Genomic DNA, 9,535 nt, shown 5'->3' on the forward strand with positions numbered 1-9,535 from the left:
AGAATGTATATTCTGTTGATTTGGGGTGGAGAGTTCTGTAGATATCTATTAGGTCTACTGGGTCCAAAGCTGAGTTCAAGTCCTGAAAATTCTTGTTATTTTTCTGTCTCATTCATATGTCTAATATTGACAGTGGGGTGTTAATGTCTCCCACTATTATTGTGGGAGTCTAAGTCTTTTGAAGATCTCTAAGAACTTGCTTTATGAATCTGGGTGCTCCTGTATCAGGTGCATATATATTTAGGATAGTTAGCTCTTCTTGTTGCGTTGATGTTTTTACCATTATGTAATGCGCTTCTTTGTCTTTTTTGATCTTCGTTGGCTTAAAATCTGTTTATCAGAGACTAGGATTATAGGATTACAACCTCTGCTTTTTTTTTTTTGCTTCCACTTGCTTGGTATATATTCCTCCATCCCTTTATTTTGAGCCTATGTGTGTCTTTTCACGTGAGATGGGTCTCCTGAATACAGCACACCAAGGGGTCTTGACTCCTTATCCAATGTGCCAGTCTGTGTCTTTAATTGGGGCATTTAGCCCATTTCCATTTAAGTTTAATATAGGTATGTGTGAATTTGATCTTGTCATTATGATGCTAGCTAGTTATTTTGCCTATTAGTTTAGCATCTATTTTCATCAAGGATATTGGTCAGTAGTTTTCGTCTTTCATTATGTTCTTTTGATTTTGGTATTAGGGTGATGCTGGCTTCATACAATGAATTAGGTTGGGTTCCTTCATTCTCTATCTTGTGGTATAATGTAAAACGGATTGGTACCAATCCTTCTTTGAAGGTCTTGCAGAATTCTGCTGTGAATCCATCTGGTCCTGAACTTTTTGTTTATTGGTAATTTTTAAATTACCATTTCAATCTCACTGCTTGTTACTGGTCTTTTTAGGGTATCCAATTCTTTCTGATTTAAGCTAGGAGGGTTATATTTTTCCAGAAATTTATCCATCTCTTCTAGGTTTTCTAGTTTATATGTGCGAAGGTGTTCATAGTAGCCTTGAATGATCTTTTGTATTTCAGTGGTGTCAGTTGTAATATCTACTGTTTTGTTTCTTAGTGAGGTTATTTGGATTTTCTCTCTTCTTTTCTTGGTTAATCTTGCTAATGGTCTATCAGTATTATTTATCTTTTCAAATAACCAGGTTTTTGCTTCATTTATCGTTTTTTTTAAAAATTTCATTTACTTCTGCTCTGATCTTGGTTATTTCCTTTCTTCTGCTAGGTTTAGATTTTATTCTTGTTTCTCTAGTTCCTTGAGATGTGACCTTAGAATGTCACTTTGTGCTCTTTTACTCTTTTTGATGTAGGTGTTTATGGCTATGAACTTTCCTCTTAGCACCACCTTTCCTGTATTCCAGATGTTTTGGTAAGTTGTATCATTATTTTCGTTCAGTTTGAATAATTTTTTAATTTCCATCCTGATTTCTTTTTTGACCCAATGCTCATTCAGGAGCAGGTTATTTAATTTCCATGTATTTTCATGGTTTTGAAGGTTCCTTTTGGAGTTGATTTCCAGTTTCATTATACTCTGGTCTGAGAGAGTACTTGATATAGTTTCAATTTCCTGAAATGTATTGAGGCTCATTTTATGGCCTATCATATGGTCTATCTTGGAGAAAGTTCCACGTGCTGTCAAATAGAATGTGTATTCCGCGTTTGTTGCATGAAATCTTCTGTACATATCTGTTAGGTCCATTTGTTCTAAGTTATAGTTTAAATCCATTGTTTCTTTGTTGACTTTCTGTCTCAATTACCTGTCTAGTACTGTCAGTGGAGTATTGAAGTCCCCCACTATTATTGTGTTGCTGTCTGTCTCATTTCTTAGGTCTATTAGTAAATTGTTTTATAAATTTGAGAGCTCCAGTGTTAGATATATATATGTTTAGGATTGTGACATTTTCCTGTTGGACAAGGCCTTTTACCATTATATAATGTCCCTCTTTGTCTCTTTTAACTGCTGTTGCTTTAAAATTTGTTTGGTCTGATATAAGAATAGGTACCCCTGCTCACTTTTGGTGTCCATTTGCAATAAATGCCTCTTTGCACCCCTTTACTTTAAGTTTATGTGAGTTCTTATGTGTTAGGTGAGTCTCCTGAAGGCACCAGATAGTTGGTGAGTTCTTTCTTATGGATTCTGCAGTTCTGTATCTTTTAAGTGGAGCATTTAGTCTATTTACATTCAATATTAGTATTGAAATGTGAGGTACTGTTGCATTCATCATGCTCTTTGTTGCCTGTGTACTTTGGATTTTTTTGTTTTTTGTTTTTATGTTTTAACTTGTATTTTTTAATAGGTACCGTGTGATTTATGCTTTAAGGAGGTTCTCTTTTGATGTGTTTCCAGAATTTGTTTCAAGATTTAGGGCTCCTTTTAGCAGTTCCTGTAGTGGTGGCTTGGTAGTGGCAAATTCTCTTAGCATTTTTTTTTTTTTTTTTTTTTTTGGTCTGCAAGATTGTATCTTTCCTTCATGTATGATGCTTAGTTTCACTGGATACAAAATTATTGTCTGAAAGTTGTTTTGTTTGAGGAGGCTGAAGATAGGGCCCCCATCCCTTCTAGCTTGTAGGGTTTCTCCTGGTGCTTCTGTCTCACAGCTCTTAAGACTCTTTCCTTCATCTGAACGTTGGATAACCTGATGACAATGTGCCTAGGCAATGATCTTTTTGCAATGAATTTCCCAAGTGTTCTTTGAGCGTCTTGTATTTGGATGTCTAGGTCTCTAGCAAGGCCAGGAAAGTTTTCCTTGATTATTCCCCCAAATATATTTTCTAAGCTTGTAGAGTTTTCTTTTTCCTCAGGAACACCAATTATTCTTAGGTTTAGTCATTTAACTTCAAGACTTCTTGAAGACTTTGTTCTTATTTTCTTATTCTTTTTTCTTTGTCTTTGTTGGATTGGGTTAATTCAAAGACTTTGTCTTTGAGCTCTGAATTTCTTTCTTCTACTTGTTCAATTCTATTGCTGAGACTTTCCAGAGTATTTTGCATTTCTATAAGTGTGTCCAATGTTTCCTGAATTTTTTATTGTTTCTTCTTTAAGCTATCTCTTTCCTTGAATATTTCTCCCTTCGCTTCTTGTATCATTTTTTGAATTTCCTTGTATTGGACTTTGCCTTTCTCTGGTGCCTCCCTGATTAGCTTAATAACTAAACTCCTGAATTCTTTTTCAGGTAAATCGGGGATTTCTTTTTGGTTGGGATCCATTGCTGGTGAACTAGTGTGATTTTGTGGGGGTGTTGAAGAGCCTTGTTTTGTCATATTACCAGGGTTGGTTTTCTGGTTCCTTCTCATTTGGGCAGGCTTTGTCAGAGGGAAGTTCTAGGGCTGAAGGCTGTTGTTCAGATTCTTTTCTCCCATTGTGTGTTGCCTTGATGTAGTACTCTCCCCTTTTTCCTACGGATGTGGCTTCCTGTGAGCTGAACTGCAGTGATTGTTGTCTGTCTTCTGGGTTTAGCTACCCAGCAAGTCTACCTGGCTCTGGGTCGGTACTGGGGGTTGTCTGCACAGAGTTCTGTGATGTAAAACATCTATGGGTCTCACAGTCATAGATGCCAGCGCCTGTTCTGGTGGAGGTGGCAGGAAGCATGCAATGGACTCTGTCAGGGTTCTTAGCTTTAGTGGTTTAATGCTGTATCTTTGTGCTGGTTGGCCTCCTGCTGGGAGGTGGCACTTTCCAGGAAGCATCAGCTGTGTAGTATGGAGAGGGACTGGTGGTGGGCGGAGCCCTAGAACTCCCAAGATTATATGGCCTTTGTGTTCTGCTACCAGGGTGGCTAGGGAAGGACCATCTGGTGGGGGCAAGGTTAGGTGTGTCTGAGCTCAGACTCTCCTTGGGCAGGTCTCGCTGCTGCAGCTATGGGGGATGGGGGTGAGACTCCCAGGTCACTGGAGTTGTGTACCTGGGAGGATTATGGCTGCCTCTGCTGAGTCATGCAGGTTTTCAGGGAAGTTGGGGAAAGCTGGCAGTCACAGGCCTCACCCAGCTCCCACACAAACTGAAGGGCTAGTCTCACTCCCACCATGCTCCCCTCACAGCCCCAAGTCTATTTCCCCGTGGTGGGTGAGCTGGGCTTGGAAACTTGCCCCAGGCTACCCACCTCCCAACTGTGAAACAAAAGGGCTTGGTCCTTCCCTTGCCTGTGGAGCCTGCACACCAGATTTGCACCCTCCCCCGAGTTCTGCCCAGAAGGCTTCTTACTCTGTTTAAATTGCTACAAAGTTCAGCTGGAGATTTCCTTCTTCCTATGGAGTTTTACCCCCTGCTCCTCTGGCCCGCCCTTCTGATGGATCCTTGTGGTGCCAGGCAGGAATGACCTGCCAGGGGACCCAGCAAGCTCCCAAGGCCTTTCTGCTGCTTCCTCCTCTACCCCTGTGTTTCACTCAGCTCTCTAAATTGACTCAGCTCCAGGTAAGGTCGGAAACGTTTCCTGCAAACAAACTTTCAGATTCTCCAATGGCGGGGGGTGTGTTCTGGAGAGAGGCTCTCTCTTTCCCACTTCTGCAGTTGGGACACTCACAATATTTGAGGTGTCTCCCAGGTCCTGCAGGAGCAGTCTGCTCCCTTCAGAGGTGTCTCATGCGTCCGTGTGAAGAGAGTCCACCCACAGGCTTTATGTGAGCAACAAGGCTCACCTGGGTGCAGGCGGGCTCAGTCCGAAAAGAGAGTCTGCAAAAGGTGGTGGGATTATCATTAGTTCTTATACATTTTGGGATAGGCGGTGGAGTTAGGAGCAATGTTTTGCGGGCAGGGGGTGGATCTCACAAAGTACATTCTCAAGGGTGGGAAGAATTACAAAGAACCTTCTTATGGGTAGGGGAGATGACAAAGTACTTTGATCAGTTAGGGTGGGGCAGAAACAAATCACAGTGGTGGAATGTCATCAGTTAAGGCTATTTTCACTTCTTTTGTGGATCTTCAGTTGCTTCAGGCCATCTGGATGTATACGTGCAGGTCACAGGGCATATGATGGCTTAACTTGGGCTCAGAGGCCTGACAAGAGGGTCCGTGGGTCCTCTCAGGATTTCTGGTTTGTTTGTGGAGTCGATCTGGAGCTACAATTCATGATACAAGCCTCCGCATGCTTCTCTGTCCGGAGCTGCGATCTAGTCTTGCCTCCCAGCCGCCATGATGATGTTATTGAATATTTTCTAATAGAAATTTGATTAATGCTGAACTAAAAGAAAAACATACACTTTTTAAAAATTTGGTAATAAAAGTGTGAATTATCTTTACCCCTATATTTATCTATTGCAATAATTAGCATAATAAATAAATAATGTGCTGTTGGAAACACAATTTTTTAAATTAAAATTAAAATGCCAAGATATTACTCATCTTCATATAAATACAATGAATAATTAGCCAAATGTTTTCCCATGTAGTATTATTTTAATTTCATAGAAGAAACAATAATCAAAATTTCATCAACAGTGTGTCAGCATCCCAATCAATTAAAATTTGTTGTTTTGTTTTCTAATTGTACTCATAATTGAGCTTGCTCTCTATTGATCCCTCAATATCCTGGACTCCTTTCACCACTCTGACCGGCCCTTCACTAAAGATAATAGATACTGACCAGAGAAAATGACTACACTTGACTTCCAAGCATAATGCCCTTAGTAAATAGGAAGGCACATGGAGATAACAGTTTATATAAGAATTTGCATAAAAAGGCTGTCTTGGTTAGTATAACAATGAATTCTGTATTATAACTTCAATTTGAATTTATTGTCTTCTTTGCAGTTCTATAACCCATCAAAACTCATCTCACATTGCTTGTATCTTTTTTTTTTTATTATTATACTTTAAGTTCTAGGGTACATGTGCATAACGTGCAGGTTTGTTACATATGTATACTTGTGCCATGTTGCTGTGCTGCACCCATCAACTCGTCAGCACCCATCAACTCGTCATTTACTTCAGGTATAACTCCCAATGCATTCCCTCCCCCCTCCCCCCTCCCTGTGATAGGCCCCGGTGTGTGATGTTCCCCTTCCCGAGTCCAAGTGATCTCATTGTTCAGTTCCCACCTATGAGTGAGAACATGCAGTGTTTGGTTTTCTGTTCTTGCGATAGTTTGCTGAGAATGATGGTTTCCAGCTGCATCCATGTCCCTACAAAGGACACAAACTCATCCTTTTTTATGGCTGCATAGTATTCTATGGTGTATATTGCCACATTTTCTTAATCCAGTCTGTCACTGATGGACATTTGGGTTGATTCCAAGTCTTTGCTATTGTGAATAGTGCTGCAATAAACATACGTGTGCATGTGTCTTTATAGCAGCATGATTTATAATCCTTTGGGTATATACCCAGTAATGGGATGGCTGGGTCATATGGTACTTCTAGTTCTAGATCCTTGAGGAATCGCCATACTGTTTTCCATAATGGTTGAACTAGTTTACAGTCCCACCAACAGTGTAAAAGTGTTCCTATTTCTCCACATCCTCTCCAGCACCTGTTGTTTCCTGATTTTTTAATGATTGCCATTCTAACTGGTGTGAGATGGTATCTCATTGTGGTTTTGATTTACATTTCTCTGATGGCCAGTGATGATGAGCATTTTTTCATGTGTCTGTTGGCTGTATGAATGTCCTCTTTTGAGAAATGTCTGTTCATATCCTTTGCCCACTTTTTGATGGGGTTGTTTGTTTTTTTCTGGTAAATTTGTTTCAGTTCTTTGTAGGTTCTGGATATTAGCCCTTTGTCTGATGAGTAGATTGCAAAAATTTTCTCCCATTCTGTAGATTGCCTGTTCACTCTGATGGTAGTTTCTTTTGCTGTGCAGAAGGGATGGGGATCTTACAATGTTGCCCAGGATGGTCTCAAACACCTGGGTTCAAGAAAGCCTCCCGCCTACAGCCTTGCAAAATGCTGGGATTACAGGAGTGAGCCACCACACCCAGCTGCCTGATTATTTTATCAAGTGAGCTTTAGTATAATTAGTTAATGTGCTCAGGCAGAAAACTAAGAACAGGCAAAACCGGAGGCAGAGGCATAACCATCATTCAATTTCACAAGTTTTCTATGAGTTCCTAAGTGTTAGGCACTACACGATTGTAGTAAAGAAAGATAAAGTTAAATTTTCAGTCAAGGTCACATTGTGAAGGCCTTCAATGTCAGGATGAAGTGACTGTGATTATACTTTGGGAAGTACTGAAGAGTCACTAATGATTTTTCAACAGATTAATGCTATTATGCCTGTTTACAGGAAATAAACTAGTAAGTTATAGAAGTCATATAAGTAAATGTTCGTATTGCCAGTGGAGGTATGTCAATGATTCTACATATAATCCAGTAAAATTAATATTTAATATTAACTGTTTTTAAAAATATAAAACAGACATACTTTAATATATTTTATGCTACATATTAACACAGTAGGGACCATTGAATGGTTAGCTTGTACTTCTAGGTTAACTAATTTTATTTCATTTTTAATTGGTAAGTAATTCACATAATATACAGTTTCATCATTTAAAGCATTAAGTGTACTGTTCAATTATTTTTGTATATTGTAATTTTTGTACAACCATCACCACTAATTCCAGCACATTTTTATTACCCCAGAAAGAAACCCTGTACTTGCCCGATCTCATGGCTATCGCTAATTAATTGACTTCCTACCTGTATGAATTTGCCTATTCTGGCCATTTTAAATAAGTGGAAAGACAAAATAAATGGCCTATTAAATCTAGCTTCTGTTACTTTGCATAGTATTTTCAAGGTTCACTAGTATGGTAGCATATTTCAGTACTTTATTCTTTTTTATGCCTGAATAATTTCCATTGTATAATAGATGACTATTTGTTTATCCATTCATGACTTGGATACAGTTTCTGTAGATTATGTATAGTGCTACTATGAACATTTCTGTACAAGTTTTTATGTGAACACTTGTTTTCAATTCTCTGGGGTATATGCTTAGGAGTGTAATTTATGATTCTTATGATAACTCTAGCTAAACATTTTGAGAAATTGCCAAACTATTTTCCACAGAACCTGTACTATTTTCTTTCCTATGTATGAGAGTTCTCATTTCTCCACATCCTCACCAACACTTTTTCATTATTGTTATTTATTTTTAAACATAGCCAGCCTAATGGGAGTGAGGTGGTATCTTATTGCCATTGTGATTTGCATTTCCCTAATTATAATAATATCGAGTGTCTTTTAATGTGCTTATTAGCCATTTGTATATCTTATTTAGTGAAATATCTATTCTTATTTAAAAGTTTTTTTTTCTTTTTATTGCTGATTTGTGAGAATTATTTTATATTCTAGAAAATAAACTCTTAGCAGATATAAATTGAATACATTTTCCACCCTTCTGTGAGTTGTCTTTTCAGTTTTCTAATTTTCTTTAAAGCACGTAAGTTTTTAATTTTGATGAAATCAAATATATCAGTTTATTTCTTGTGCTGTTGATGCCACATCTAATAAACCACTGCCTAATTCATGGTCAAAATGATTTTATGCTTATGTTTAATTCTAAAAGTTTCATAGTTTTAGCTCTTACATTTTTGTCTTTGATCCACTTTGAGATAATTTTTAAATATGGTATGAAGGAGAAGTCCAAAATAATTATTTTGGATGCAGATATCCATTTATTTCTGTGTCGTGTGTTGAAAAAACATTTCCTTCGCTATTGAAGTGTCTAAGAATCTTTGTGAAAATCAGGTGTAAAAAGTGAGGGCTGATGTTTGGATTCCAATTTCTACTCAATCGACCCAAATATCCAAACTGATGCCAATACCACAATGTTTTGATTTACTACAGCTGGATTGTAAATTTTGAAATAGAAAAGTATGAGGTTTTCAACTTTGTTCTTTAAGCTTCTTTTGGCTGCATGAGATCCTTTGAATCTTCACATGCATTTTATTTTAATTCAGTTTGTTTATTTCTGAAAATAGTTCAAAGTTTTATTTTTATTTTTAAAAAAATGTTTTTATTATTAAAAAATATTAAATACATGAAAGTAGGTAGATTACTATAATGAACTCCCATGTACTCATCACTCAGCTTGCATAATGGCTAACTGAAGGGCTGTCGTTTTCTCCCTATATTGCCATGTTGTTTTGAAGCAAGCCCCCGGCATTATAGCGTTTAGTACATCACTACTTCAGATCTATCAGGACATTTTTACATATTAATGTTAAAAAATCAGATACATAGTTCTGATCATTGTATATAATATTACTTTTCATCACGGTATCCTGACATCATATTTTCTAACATGTAACAATTGATTATAAAATCTCATCAGTGAGTTTCATAATATTTGTAGACATGTCTGTAAGCTAAAGGGCGATTTGGTGGACTACAGAAATAGTTCACAGATTTGGCTGAGTTTCTTGGGGGAACTATTTTTCTTTTGAAACTTTTTATACTTGATTCAAATTTAGAATGATAATTTGCATGCCAGATCTATGAAGTATTAATTATACTCATTATTGGATATATGCATGTGTTGTATACAATTCTTTATTTTTAAAAAACTTTTGTGGGTACATAGTAGATGTATATA

Source organism: Chlorocebus sabaeus, chromosome X (genome assembly GCF_047675955.1).
Source record: "Chlorocebus sabaeus isolate Y175 chromosome X, mChlSab1.0.hap1, whole genome shotgun sequence".
Classification (NCBI taxonomy): Eukaryota; Metazoa; Chordata; class Mammalia; order Primates; family Cercopithecidae; genus Chlorocebus; species Chlorocebus sabaeus.